Source organism: Rattus norvegicus, chromosome 15 (assembly GCF_021556685.1).
Source record: "Rattus norvegicus strain SHRSP/BbbUtx chromosome 15, alternate assembly SHRSP_T2T, whole genome shotgun sequence".
NCBI classification, from domain to species: Eukaryota; Metazoa; Chordata; class Mammalia; order Rodentia; family Muridae; genus Rattus; species Rattus norvegicus.
In genome coordinates this window covers 55,690,929-55,705,933 of record NC_141548.1, presented here as the reverse complement: position 1 = coordinate 55,705,933, position 15,005 = coordinate 55,690,929, and the positions used below count along the sequence as shown (strand labels likewise).

At 40.2% G+C, this 15,005-nt stretch overlaps 1 long non-coding RNA gene across 2 annotated transcripts in view; it reads left to right on the top strand.

The window, feature by feature from the left end:
* LOC102546539 (uncharacterized) overlaps nt 1-15,005 on the top strand; it is a 63,036-nt gene that overhangs the window by 35,505 nt on the left and 12,526 nt on the right. Inside the window, exons 4-5 of one of the 2 annotated variants that reach the window (XR_015638942.1) lie at nt 13,088-13,198; nt 13,977-14,086. This is a non-coding gene — a long non-coding RNA (uncharacterized LOC102546539). Of the gene's footprint in view, nt 1-7,814; nt 13,199-13,976; nt 14,087-15,005 lie in introns of those variants that run through there. The other variant, XR_015638943.1, reaches the window with a different exon arrangement.

Sequence of the window (15,005 nt, the reverse complement as noted above, 5' to 3'; positions counted from 1 at the left end):
ATGGGGGGAGGCAGAACCACACTAGGAACTGTTGACAATATTCTCAAGCCAACAAAATGACTCACAGATGTCCCTGTTGGCATCACATCTGGATAAAGACGATAAATTCAGTAGTGAGTCACTTAATTGGTATAGCAGCCAATTGACTTGGGAAGGACATGTGACTGCTTTGCCAAGCTCTGGGACCAAATATAGGGGAAAAGAGATGTACTTATCTGAACATCTAGATTATGCTTGGAATCTGAAAAGTTCCCCGCAGCCCATATTTTGAACACTTGAAGTGCTGGTTTGAAAGCTGTGGAGCCTTTAGGAGGTGGGTCCTGGTGGCCAGAAATGGGTTTCTATAGGTGCCTTTCAGATGTTATATTTTGTCCTGGTTCTAGTCTAGCCTTCTTTGTTTCCTGATCATTAGCTCTGCTGTACACTGTCACCAATGTGGATGAAGATAATCTGCCATGACTTCTCCAACATAAAGCCTGAGATGTCTGAAACGAACCCAGATGAGCATTTTCTCCCAGAAAACTTTTTTTGGAGTCAGGCACTGAGTCATACTGTTGTAAAAGTAGTGAACGTAGATCCTTTCAACACTCGTCAGGAGCTGACCCTGCTGCCTTAGATATTAGAGCTTGTTTTCTCTCTTCATAGTCACATAGCTTATTCTAATCTAATGGTCACTTCTCCCTTTTCCCAGACTAAGGGGCCAATAATGTGAAATGTAGTGATGCAGGTGACCCGGCCACTATTTTATTAGGCCATTGTGGGGGACTACGAGGTCTAAAAATTCTACAGGTAGCTCATTCTAATGATCTGTGTTGTTCTTTGTCCAATAAGTGGTGTTAAGAAGTTCAAGCAACAGATTGGAGTGTCCTGCACCATAGATAAAGCTAGGCCGCCAGTCTATACAATGTGAGAAAAGACAGGAAAACAGGCTGTGTATTGTCAGAATGTTAGAATCACAGATATGCAGAGGCTATCCCTATCCTGTTCTCGGCCTCTTCTGTCCTGATTCCCCGAAGCTGTACATCTTCCCTCTTTTTAGAGCAGCTACATTTCCTACACTTACTGTCTGCATAAGATGCTAATCCACGAACAGCAGGATTTTCTAACCTGCACTTCTTTTTCAATAAGCTATTTAAGTATCATTATGTCTTTTCATGATGCCAGTGGTCTTGAGATTATAAGAATCTGAGGTTTCTATTGGATATTATGTTCATTTTCCTACTGTTGATGTTTTGTTGCTAGTAGGATGCCATTGTCTTATTGAAAGTAGCTTGGATATCCCAAAGCATTGTACACCTTAGTCTTCAATGCTACCACAGTAGAACTGATGCTGAAAGAACCATTGATGATGGTTAGATGCTCGTGGTAGGAGTATCAGTGTGATCTATTGGCCAGGAGTAGGTGGACACCTTGAACTTCTTTACAAGATTCTATAGTTTCTGGACTTAGACAAAGCAGAGAGGTCTTAGAATCAGGTCTAGCCTATCTTCTCATTAAAGATGAGGTTTGGGAAGAAGTAAAGCAATGGAGGTACCAAGGACATACTTGGTTCTCAGGAAGCATACTACTGTTTTATTCAGTACAGTGATGATAATCTCCATGGAGGAATATGTCCCAGACTAGCCATTGCATGGCACCTTGAGTTTTTTCTATATGTCCTCTCTGAGGATCAATTTCCTAGTTATTTTCAACTGAGCCCACTGACTCTTTAAATGATTCAATTAATTCTATCATGCTTTTTTGCTTTTTAAAGAATGGTTCTTGAATTAACTGGCATATTACAAGGAAAGAGGAAGGACGGGCTGTGGGAAGAACTCTAGCACTGAGCTGGGTGAATGCCAAATCCAGAGTGTGTATTGTAAGAGCTATGTGAGGAGAACAGGCCTATACAATAGTCTGGTCCAATGGACACCTCTGGCGGAGCCACGGTCTGGAAAACCATATCAGCAGAAAGTCTCCACCTGAATATTTGTTCACTACGTTCAGAGAATGATTGATTACCTCTTTTGTCAAAATTGGATGTTTTCAAGTGTTTATTTTGGAGAGAGAGGGAAGGGGGAGAAATAGCTTGCTTATGGAGTTGAATTGCTGGATTTTTCAGCAGTCCTAACAATGCTAGTCAAAAATTTTTCTGTTTTCTGAGCTTTCAAAGCCACAACACGCACATCATATGTGGTGTGTGTGTGTGTGTGTGTGTGTGTGTGTGTGTGTGTGTGTGCTGTGTTTATGGGTCCTCTTTCCTCATTCCTGATAGAGACAAGGGAAGCTATCCATAAGGACTACTATGGACTCAGTGGAGGCAAGAAGTGATGTGGCAAAGTAGAGTCTTCCTGTCAGTGACAGTATCCAGGGAAATATGTGGCACCAACATGTGGAATGGAAATCTAGGCAGAATGTGGACATTTTGATACATTTCAGCTTTTTCTGAATCTAGAATTATCATGAGAGCACAACTCCCAATGATTCAAATTAAATGAGATGTCAAAATTAATATATTTATCATTAGAATATTAAGTGATTATTAAAGTTAGGATTATGATAGCTTTGTGATAGCATACATGTTTATAGTACATGGCTAAGTTGTTATATACAAGTTATGTTGATTTAAATATACATTACATAAAAAGATACAGCAAAGTAAAATAGTGTCAAGGTTTGCTACCTCTATTTTACTTATTTTTAAATATTTTTGATGAGGTCAAGTCAATTTTCAAAACACTTTAAATAGAAAAATGAATAAGAATAAATTAACCATACCTAAATATAAACTTCTTTCTGATAGATATGCTAATTTATTTATGGCAATTTTAACATTATTTGGCCCTTCCTCCACCTTGAGAAAGGCATATTTGGAGTTTGGATTCTCCACAAACAAAGCTAACAGGATCTGCCAATATTTAATGAAATTTCTGTGTTGATGCAAAAATCACAACTCTCATCTTAAAGGAAACATAAAACTGTGTATTCTGGAACCATATTGAATGACCATAACCTGAGAATGCAGATTTAGGAACCAAAATTCCATGTTTTGATGTGGAAGCAGTTTCATGAAGGTTTATTGTTTTACAGAACAAAGAAATTTATAAATCAAGGCAAGTTCAAACTACACTAGTGGGTACACCAGAGAGGCCAGTAAAGCATGATGAGCTGAGAGGAGCTAGTCTATAGGCCCAAGATGAGATTCTTAGCTTTGGAGTTGCTATAAGTCAGTGATCTGCTGAATTAATAGATTCCAAAAAGACACTGCCAGTATGAAGTTTTATAGCCATTGGGCTGACTGAAATCAGCCCAATTTATTCCATGAGTATTTGTGTTAATATGTATTTTGTAATTTGTATTAACTCAAGTGTCCTTTGCATTTTTGTCAATTATGCACAGAATTCTAAATCAAATTTTAAGAGAACTCACCTTATAAACTTTAGTCCATGTTTTCAAGCATCTACATTTTCTTTTTTTTTTATTTTTTACATTTTATTTTTTTTATTAACTTGAGTATTTCTTATATACATTTCAAGTGTTATTCCCTTTCCCGGTATCCGGGCAAGCATCCCCCTCCCCCCTCCCCTTCCTTATGGGTGTTCCCCTCCCAACCCTCCCCCCATTGCCGCCCTCCCCCCCCCAGTCTAGTTCACTGGGGGTTCAGTCTTAGCAGGACCCAGGGCTTCCCCTTCCACTGGTGCTCTTACTAGGATATTCATTGCTACCTATGAGGTCAGAGTCCAGGGTAGTCCATGTATAGTCTTTAGGTAGTGGCTTAGTCCCTGGAAGCTCTGGTTGGTTGGCATTGTTGTACATATGGGGTCTCGAGCCCCTTCAAGCTCTTCAAGTTCTTTCTCTGATTCCTTCAACGGGGGTCCTATTCTCAGTTCAGTGGTTTGCTGCTGGCATTCGCCTCTGTATTTGCTGTATTCTGGCTGTGTCTCTCAGGAGCGATCTACATCCGGCTCCTGTCGGTCTGCACTTCTTTGCTTCATCCATCTTGTCTAATTGGGTGGCTGTATATGTATGGGCCACATGTGGGGCAGGCTCTGAATGGGTGTTCCTTCTGTCTCTGTTTTAATCTTGGCCTCTCACTTCCCTGCCAAGGGTATTCTTGTTCCCCTTTTAAAGAAGGAGTGAAGCATTCACATTTTGATCATCCGTCTTGAGTTTCATTTGTTCTAGGCATCTAGGGTAATTCAAGCATTTGGGCTAATAGCCACTTATCAATGAGTGCATACCATGTATGTCTTTCTGTGATTGGGTTAGCTCACTCAGGATGATATTTTCCAGTTCCAACCATTTGCCTACGAATTTCATAAAGTCGTTGTTTTTGATAGCTGAGTAATATTCCATTGTGTAGATGTACCACATTTTCTGTATCCATTCCTCTGTTGAAGGGCATCTGGGTTCTTTCCAGCTTCTGGCTATTATAAATAAGGCTGCAATGAACATAGTGGAGCACGTGTCTTTTTTATATGTTGGGGCATCTTCTGGGTATATGCCCAAGAGAGGTATAGCTGGATCCTCAGGCAGTTCAATGTCCAATTTTCTGAGGATCCTCCAGAATGATTTCCAGAATGGTTTTACCAGTCTGCAATCCCACCAACAATGGAGGAGTGTTCCTCTTTCTCCACATCCTCGCCAGCATCTGTTGTCACCTGAGTTTTTGATCTTAGCCATTCTCACTGGTGTGAGGTGAAATCTCAGGGTTGTTTTGATTTGCATTTCCCTTATGACTAAAGATGTTGAACATTTCCTTAGGTGTTTCTCAGCCATTCGGCATTCCTCAGCTGTGAATTCTTTGTTTAGCTCTGAACCCCATTTTTTAATAGAGTTATTTGTTTCCCTGCGGTCTACCTTCTTGAGTTCTTTGTATATTTTGGATATAAGGCCTCTATCTGTTGTAGGATTGGTAAAGATCTTTTCCCAATCTGTTGGTTGCCGTTTTGTCCTAGCCACAGTGTCCTTTGCCTTACAGAAGCTTTGCAATTTTATGAGATCCCATTTGTCGATTCTTGATCTTAGAGCGTAAGCCATTGGTGTTTTGTTTACGAAATTTTTTCCAGTGCCCATGTGTTCCAGATGCTTCCCAAGTTTTTCTTCTATTAGTTTGAGTGTGTCTGGTTTGATGTGGAGGTCCTTGATCCACTTGGACTTAAGCTTTGTACAGGGTGATAAGCATGGATCGATCTGCATTCTTCTACATGTTGACCTCCAGTTGAACCAGCACCATTTGCTGAAAATGCTATCTTTTTTCCATTTGATGGTTTTGGCTCCTTTGTCAAAAATCAAGTGACCATAGGTGTGTGGGTTCATTTCTGGGTCTTCAATTCTATTCCATTGGTCTATCTGTCTGTCTCTGTACCAATACCATGCAGTTTTTATCACTATTGCTCTGTAATACTGCTTGAGTTCAGGGATAGTGATTCCCCCTGAAGTCCTTTTATTGTTGAGGATAGCTTTAGCTATCCTGGGTTTTTTGTTATTCCAGATGAATTTGCAAATTGTTCTGTCTAACTCTTTGAAGAATTGGATTGGTATTTTGATGGGGATTGCACTGAATCTGTAGATTGCTTTTGGTAAAATGGCCATTTTTACTATGTTAATGCTGCCAATCCATGAGCATGGGAGATCTTTCCATCTTCTGAGGTCTTCTTCAATTTCCTTCTTCAGTGTCTTGAAGTTCTTATTGTACAGATCTTTTACTTGCTTTGTTAAAGTCACACCGAGGTACTTTATAATATTTGGGTCTATTATGAAGGGTGTTGTTTCCCTAATTTCTTTCTCGGCTTGTTTCTCTTTTGTGTAGAGGAAGGCAACTGACTTATTTGAGTTAATTTCATACCCAGCCACTTTGCTGAAGTTGTTTATCAGCTTTAGTAGTTCTCTGGTGGAACTTTTGGGATCACTTAAATATACTATCATATCATCTGCAAATAGTGATATTTTGACTTCTTCTTTTCCGATCTGTATCCCCTTGACCTCCTTTTGTTGTCTGATTGCTCTGGCTAGAACTTCAAGAACTATATTGAATAAGTAGGGAGAGAGTGGGCAGCCTTGTCTAGTCCCTGATTTTAGTGGGATTGCTTCAAGTTTCTCTCCATTTAGTTTAATGTTAGCAACTGGTTTGCTGTATATGGCTTTTACCATGTTCAGGTATGGGCCTTGAATTCCTATTCTTTCCAGGACTTTTATCATGAAGGGGTGTTGAATTTTGTCAAATGCTTTCTCAGCATCTAATGAAATGATCATGTGGTTTTGTTCTTTCAGTTTGTTTATATAATGGATCACGTTGATGGTTTTCCGTATATTAAACCATCCCTGCATGCCTGGGATGAAGCCTACTTGGTCATGGTGGATGATTGTTTTGATGTGCTCTTGGATTCGGTTTGCTAGAATTTTGTTGAGTATTTTTGCGTCGATATTCATAAGGGAAATTGGTCTGAAGTTCTCTTTCTTTGTTGTGTGGTTTAGGTATAAGAGTAATTGTGGCTTCGTAGAAGGTATTCGGTAGTGATCCATCTTTTTCAATTTTGTGGAATAGTTTGGATAATATTGGTATGAGGTCTTCTATGAAGGTTTGATAGAATTCTGCACTAAACCCGTCTGGACCTGGGCTCTTTTTGGTTGGGAGACCTTCAATGACTGCTTCTATTTCCTTAGGAGTTATGGGGTTGTTTAACCAACTGGTTTATCTGTTCCTGATTTAACTTCGGTACCTGGTATCTGTCTAGGAAATTGTCCATTTCCTGAAGATTTTCAAGTTTTGTTGAATATAGGTTTTTATAGTTAGATCTGATGATTGTTTGAATTTCCTCTGAATCTGCTGTTATGTCTCCCTTTTCATTTCTGATTTTGTTAATTTGGACGCACTCTTTGTGTCCTCTCGTTAGACTGGCTAAGGGTTTATCTATCTTGTTGATTTTCTCTAAGAACCAACTTTTGGTTCTGTTGATTCTTTCTATGGTCCTTTTTGTTTCTACTTGGTTGATTTCAGCTCTGAGTTTGATTATTTCCTGCCTTCTACTCCTCCTGGGTGTATTTGCTTCTTTTTGTTCTAGAGCTTTTAGGTGTGCTGTCAAGCTGCTGACATATGCTCTTTCCTGTTTCTTTCTGCAGGCACTCAGCGCTATGAGTTTTCCTCTTAGCACAGCTTTCATTGTGTCCCATAAGTTTGGGTATGTTGTACCTTCATTTTCATTAAATTCTAAAAAGTTTTTAATTTCTTTCTTTATTTCTTCCTTGACCAGGTTATCATTGAGTAGAGCATTGTTCAATTTCCAAGTATATGTGGGCATTCTTCCTTGATTGTTATTGAAGATCAGTTTTAGGCCGTGGTGGTCCGATAGCACGCATGGGATTATTTCTATCTTTCTGTACCTGTTGAGGCCCGTTTTTTGACCAATTATATGGTCAATTTTGGAGAAAGTACCATGAGGAGCTGAGAAGAAGGTATATCCTTTTGCTTTAGGATAGAATGTTCTATAAATATCCGTTAGGTCCATTTGGCTCATGACTTCTCTTAGTCTGTCGACATCACTGTTTAATTTCTGTTTCCATGATCTGTCCATTGATGAGAGTGGGGTGTTGAAATCTCCCACTATTATTGTGTGAGGTGCAATGTGTGTTTTGAGCTTTAGTAAGGTTTCTTTTACATATGTAGGTGCCCTTGTATTTGGGGCATAGATATTTAGGATTGAGAGTTCATCTTGGTGGATTTTTCCTTTGATGAATATGAAGTTTCCTTCCTTATCTTTTTTGATGACTTTTAGTTGAAAATTAATTTTATTTGATATTAGAATGGCTACTCCAGCTTCCTTCTTCTGACCATTTGCTTGGAAAATTGTTTTCCAGCCTTTCACTCTGAGGTAGTGTCTGTCTTTGTCTCTGAGGTGTGTTTCCTGTAGGCAGCAGAATGCAGGGTCCTCGTTGCGTATCCAGTTTGTTAATCTATGTCTTTTTATTGGGGAGTTGAGGCCATTGATGTTGAGAGATATTAAGGAATAGTGATTATTGCTTCCCGTTATATTCATATTTGGATGTGAGGTTATGTTTGTGTGCTTTCATTCTCTTTGTTTTGTTGCCAAGACGATTAGTTTCTTGCTTCTTCTAGGGTATAGCTTGCGTCCTTATGTTGGGCTTTACCATTTATTATCCTTTGTACTGCTGGATTTGTAGAAAGATATTGTGTAAATTTGGTTTTGTCATGGAATATCTTGGTTTCTCCATCTATGTTAATTGAGAGTTTTGCAGGATACAGTAACCTGGGCTGGCATTTGTGTTCTCTTAGGGTCTGTATGACATCAGTCCAGGATCTTCTGGCCTTCATAGTTTCTGGCGAGAAGTCTGGGGTGATTCTGATAGGTCTGCCTTTATATGTTACTTGACCTTTTTCCCTTACTGCTTTTAATATTCTTTCTTTATTTTGTGCATTTGGTGTTTTGACTATTATGTGACGGGAGGTGTTTCTTTTCTGGTCCAATCTATTTGGAGTTCTGTAGGCTTCTTGTATGCCTATGGGTATTTCTTTTTTTAGGTTAGGGAAGTTTTCTTCTATGATTTTGTTGAAGATATTTACTGGTCCTTTGAGCTGGGAGTCTTCACTTTCTTCTATACCTATTATCCTTAGGTTTGATCTTCTCATTTAGTCCTGGATTTCCTGTATGTTTTGGACCAGTAGCTTTTTCCGCTTTACATTATCTTTGACAGTTGAGTCAATGATTTCTATGGAATCTTCTGCTCCTGAGATTCTCTCTTCCATCTCTTGTATTCTGTTGGTGAAGCTTGTATCTACAGCTCCTTGTCTCTTCTTTTGGTTTTCTATATCCAGGGTTGTTTCCATGTGTTCTTTCTTGATTTCTTCTATTTCCATTTTTAATTCCTTCAACTGTTTGATTGTTTTTTCCTGGAATTCTTTCAGGGATTTTTGTCATTCTTTCAGGGATTTTTTCGATTCCTCTCTGTAGGCTTCTACTTGTTTATTAATGTTTTCCTGTGTTTCCCTAAGGGAGTTCTTCACGTCTTTCTTGAAGTCCTCCAGCATCATGATCAAATATGATTTTGAAACTAGATCTTGCGTTTCTGGTGTGTTTGGACATTCCATGTTTGTTTTGGTGGGAGAATTGGGCTCCGATCATGCCACGTAATCTTGGTTTCTGTTGCTTGGGTTCCTGTGCTTTCCTCTCGCCATCAGATTATCTCTAGTGTTACTTTGTTCTGCTATTTCTGACAGTGGCTAGACTGTCCTATAAGCCTGTGTGTCAGGAGTGCTGTAGACCTGTTTTACTGTTTTCTTTCAGCCAGTTATGGGGACAGAGTGTTCTGCTTTCATGCGTGTAGTTTTTCCTCTGTACAGGTCTTCAACTGTTCCTGTGGGCCTGTGTCTTGAGTTCACTTGCAGCATACAAGTTGGTCTTACCTGTGGTCGCGAGGCTCATGTTCGCTCGCGGGGTGCTGCCCACGGGCTCTCTGCAGTGGCAGCAACCAGGAAGACCTGTGCCGCCCCTTCCGGGAGCTTCAGTGCACCAGGGTTCCAAATGGCCTTTGGTGTTTTCCTCTGGCGTCCGAGATGTATGTACAGAGAGCAGTCTCTTCTGGTTTCCCAGGCTTGTCTGCCTCTCTGAAGGTTTAGCTCTCCCTCCCACGGGATTTGGGTGTAGAGAACTGTTTATCCAGTCTGTTTCCTTCAGGGTCCGGCGGTTTCTCAGGCATGGGTCCTGCCGCTCCTGGGCCCTCCCCCACAGGAGCCCAGAGGCCTTATACAGTTTCCTCTTGGGCCAGGGATGTGGCCAGGGGTGGGCTGTCTTGGTGGTCTCTTCTGCTCTGCAGCCTCAGGAGTGCCACCTGACCAGGCGGTGAGGTCTCTTTCCCCCCGGGGTCTGGGAGCAGAGAGCTGCTGCGGGCCCGCATCTACATTTTCTGTTGTGATGGTTCTTTGGCAGCACTGGAAACTAGGATTCCTTCTCATTTTTCCTTTTACATTTTCTAAGATATCAACATAACCTAGTCACAGGATCTTCAAAACTTGGTTCAACTCTTTACTCTCTGACAGCTACTTCTACTTCCCAAGCCGCCTTCATTTTCTGCCTGTGAAACCATGGCAAGATCCTATTTCCTACTACCACATGCAGACCTGTTATACCATTGTCCATCTAATACCCAGACTATTTCAGTATAACTCCCAGATCACATCATTCTCATACTTAAAATTCTCCATTGGCTCTGCATTTCTCTTGGCCTCTTTGCCAAGTTCTTGGTGATTATCTTGAGTTAGACCTATCTTCCTCTGGTTTCATTGTCTATGGTTCTCTTTGCCTAGGTTTCTATGCCTACCTTCCATAAGGGATGCTAACTGCACTCTTCCTGCAGACCTGTGCTGCTACTTTTGAAAGTGCTTTGCCCATGGTACCTATAGTGACTGGCTCCTTTTTCGATCATTCACATCACAGCTCAGATTTAGCTGGCACGTCAACTTAATGAAAGTTGGTAGGCATCCTATAACTAGGACCCCTCTCTCACCTTCTGCTAAGTATTTTAAATTGGAGATATTTATTTTAATAGGGAAAACTGAAGGAGTCATGTGAGAAAGTGTCCTTTGGCTAATATCTAGTCTTTGCTGATGAATTATTTTCACAGCTTCTTTTAGGATAGCAGTTGCAAAGGAAACATAATTTGTTCTCTGAGAATTACAGCTTATATTTGACCACAAGCACTCATCTATTGCTGGCTTTTACTTAAGCTATTTAAAAGGGGTCAAGCTGTGTACAGCATAGATGGAGAAACAAAAGACGAATGAACTGTGGGCAGCTGCCTGAAGCTTCACATTGACATGTTTCCAGCAGAGAGCGCAGGCGACGCGTGCGCTCTGGGACGGGAAGCCATCAGACTGTGGTACATAATTAGACATGCATTCTCAAGTTTGCCCCTCTGGTTCAATATTTTCAACTTGAACATGTGTCTGGGGTGATAGCACACCGTAGGGAGCATTACATGAAAAGATGCTTCTGAGGAGAAGAGCATGCAAGCTTATTGAAGAAAAGGATTCTAGTGGAAACCTCTTTCCCACCATTTTCCACAGGGTACCATCTGTTTATTTCAGGGACCCTCCCCCCCCGAGCAACATTGATAGTTCCTTCCTGAACATGTTGCTGCTGTAGGACAGAGGGACCATTTATACAGTTTTGTAGTTCTCTAATTCTATGTACTAGAAAAGTAACATTTAAAACCAAAGCCAAATACTTAGCAAGACAAGCAGCCATGAGAGGTCCTGTCCCCACACTCAGTCCCTCCTTTTGGCTCTTAAACTGCATGTTCATAGCTCCTCTTTGTACCTGAGCTTCATTCAAACACCCTATGGAAGTCACTCTACCACCCATTTCTACCTTCAAGATCTAGAGTCCTGCCTTTCTCATACATCTCTGCTGTCTAGCATTTTTATCTGATGCTTTTTTTTTTTTTTTGTATTTTCAGTTTCATTCCCTGGGTTGATGTGTAAGGATATTTATCGCTAGGAGGGCATTCCCACTGAAGACTGTGGTACAGGAATAGGCTCTGCCTATTTTGGGTGTGCCCTCAAATGCAGGAGTGGATCTTGCGGGGGCATCACTGATCTCACTGCTGGTCACCACCGGGAAATGCTTACTTCATGGAGGCTATTGTCACAGGGATGCTATTTTTTTCTGTTAAACATACTTTCTGTAGTTTAAATCTTGGAAGAGTTAACTTTGGAAGATGGAGCAATGGCTCAGTGATTAACAGCAATTGTTACACTTTCAGAGGACCCAAGTTCAGTTCTTAGCACCGACTAATCAGGCCTGTAACTTCAACTTTAGGAGTTGACCTGATATACTCTTCTGGCCTCCCCTGACACAGGCAGGCAGACACACACACACACACACACACACACACACACACACACACACACATTATAAAATTAAAAACCTTTTAAAAAGAACTTTTTCCTGAGGACAATAAAACTAGTAACACCAAGAAATTAGCTTAGAAATCTGTGTACCTGTTTATTGTCACATGATACCGGAATCTCTCCTTTTTGACACTTAAATAATTGTATTTCTATAACTTTTCATAGTTTTTTTGGGGATCATAAATGGAAAGTCTAATTAAAGTTGAAGCTAATACTCAGTTTATGGGTTTGATTTAATAAGTATGAAATTAGCTTTAATATTCAGATGGTCTTTTGAGAAAAACACATTTGTTCATTAAATGTGGCGTCCCTAGTTCCCTTCCCTCTGTGGTTGTATAAGATCCAAATGACAGGGTTGATCCGAGAAGTTATTATGTTGTTTTAAAAGTCATCAAATGTTTTCACAACTGTAATCTTATTTAAATACAGTCTCTGTTCTCAGAAAACTTACATTGAAAAAATAAAACTATTAATGCACCTTTCTTGGAGAACTATTAAATAGAGATGTGGATACATTTAAATGGAATAAGAGAGAAAGGTCAGCATAAATGGAATAAATCTCAATGACATTCAGCCTGTCCACACTTCTGGTTGGCTTTGTAATAAGTATATGAGCCTCCATATTATTGGTATTTTATGTCACCTGTTTTCCCTTTGTAAGAATGGCCATGGCTATTCATGGGCTGTCTGAATATGGAACATGTTGTGCCTACTCACCTTCGACTGCATGAGTCATTTAGACAACCAGAGATATACACTCACGGAATGAGATCACTCCCCCAGACACCAAATAATAATGTCTGCCCTTAGGGACAAGCAGAGGAGCGGCTGCACCTGGACTCCTTGTGTTACACCCTGTGTCTCTTTACCTTTGCAGGCTTGCTTGGTTCTCCTCCAAAGAACCACCTATAGTGCTTATAATCTCTTACATTTTCTCTATCAGTTTCTGGACTCCGAGGACGTGTTGCCTCGAGTAGGCACCATACATTTCTTAGGGAAGATTTTGCAGCTGAAAACTAAGAGTTCATTTATGAGATCGGTTTTTAATAGTTTTCTTTCTCTTGCTCAGCCCTAGCCTGGACTTGTTTATTATACTGTGGTCACACAACTCATAATGGCTCCAGGGTTAGAAGGACTACAGAGCTCACTTATGTGATTCTGAGCAGGAATTCTGTGTTACAGAACAAGACATGCTATGTGTTCATTAAAAATCTGAAGAAGCCAGCATCTTAAGTGAAGATTTATTATATGTTTTCAAGATCCTCATTCCGTGATCCTAAGGCTGGACACAGGGTAAACTTGAGATTCTGAGTTTTAATTTTTAAGAATTCTGAGTCAGCGTTGTGAGATGGGGAGAAGAAAGGGAGGTTGAGAACAGCGTAGAGTAGAAATGACCAAAATTTCTTTTATGCATTATGAAGTTGTTAAAGAATAAACAAAATAAATGATTCCAAAAAGACTCCAACTCAGTAGACCTGAGACGAAGTGTGGACATTTGTGTTTCTAGCTAGCATTCTAGAACATTCGGATACCTGCAATCCAGACTCATTCAAAATTTGAGGGTTGAATTGATTCATCATAATTCATATGAACACAAATTATGATTTACTGGGGCAAATTAAATTCATATCTCATGATATTTTAAATGATTGGGTTTATTTCTACTTTTATTTTCCAGCTTTATTGATGTGTAATTGGGAAATATTAAAATTATGTATACTTGAGATATGCTGTGTTGATGAATGTATATGGCACCCAATGATTGTCACAGGGAAGGAAATGAACATTCTCATCACTCCTTTTAGTAACACATCCTGTAACTCTGTAATGAGACACTGACGATCTACTCAGTACACACAGATCTAATCCATAATCTGGTGCAAAGATTAGAGTCCCTATTACGCATGCCCCAAGGTTGGAAATTAATGTTATTCCAAGCATGCAAAGTTTGGTTATGTAGAAATATTATTTGCCTTAATGTGAACTATAGTGCCTAATATTCAGAGGCTTATCTTTCAGAAGACTGCTTTTATGCCATTTACCCATTCTTTCCTATGTGCTGTGGTTTCAGGAGTAGAATGCTATGCCTGTGAACTTTGCTTAGCTTATACCATGTAGCGTGTTACTCGGATTTTGGCCACTGTGACACACACTGGAGATAATCAGCTTAGAAGGAGAAAGGTTAGTTTTAACTCAGATGTGGGGTGGGAGGGGTTGTTCCAGTGAGTTGGGTTCATTGCTCATTGCTCAAAAGCAATGAGGCAGGAAACCATGGCAAGAGCACGTGATGGTGGGAGCTGCTTGTCTCCTGGTTGCTAGGAGGTGAAAAAAGGCAGAGAAGTTTGGGCAGCATTGCCTTCAAAGGCACATTCCCCATCACTCAACTTCCTCAACCAGGTCCTGCCCCTTACAGATCTCACTGCTATCCCACAGAGTTGTTGACTGAGATCCAAGTATTCACATATGGCTCTATGGGAGACATTTCATTTCAAAATTAAGTCACAAGTGTTTCTCTTTGTTCTCTCAACAGGATATGATGCCATATCAGTTATTACTGAGTGGGTTCCATTTCAACAATAAACAACTCTCAATCTCTTGTGAGGGACCAATATTGGTACCTTAATATTCATGGAAACTATAGATTGTATTAGGTTTAGTCTTTTGTGCTACACATTCGATGGGTTTGGCTGGATAAACGATGCCAGGTACCCATCATGACAACCTTATGCCGAGTAGTCCCATGGACCCCAAAGTCCCCTGTGTACTATTTACTCTTCACTTTCTATATTTCACATGGAAATTACCAGTTTTTAATGTCTTCCCATTTCTAGACGGCAACCCATCACACAGTAATTGCTCTTTTCACGTGACAGCATACATCCAAGTTCCCCACCTGTGTGTTCATTCACTTGGTTCTGCAGGGACTCCTGCAGTTGTCTGCATATCTCACTTTTTTCATAATTCACCCATCGAAGACTATTAAGGTTGCTTCCAATTTTTAATAACAGAAGTCCCAACTTGTGTGAGTGTATATTTTCAACTGTAGGTCATATAGTGTATCAGTTACTTTTTTTGTTGTTGATGAGAAAAAGCACCCAGA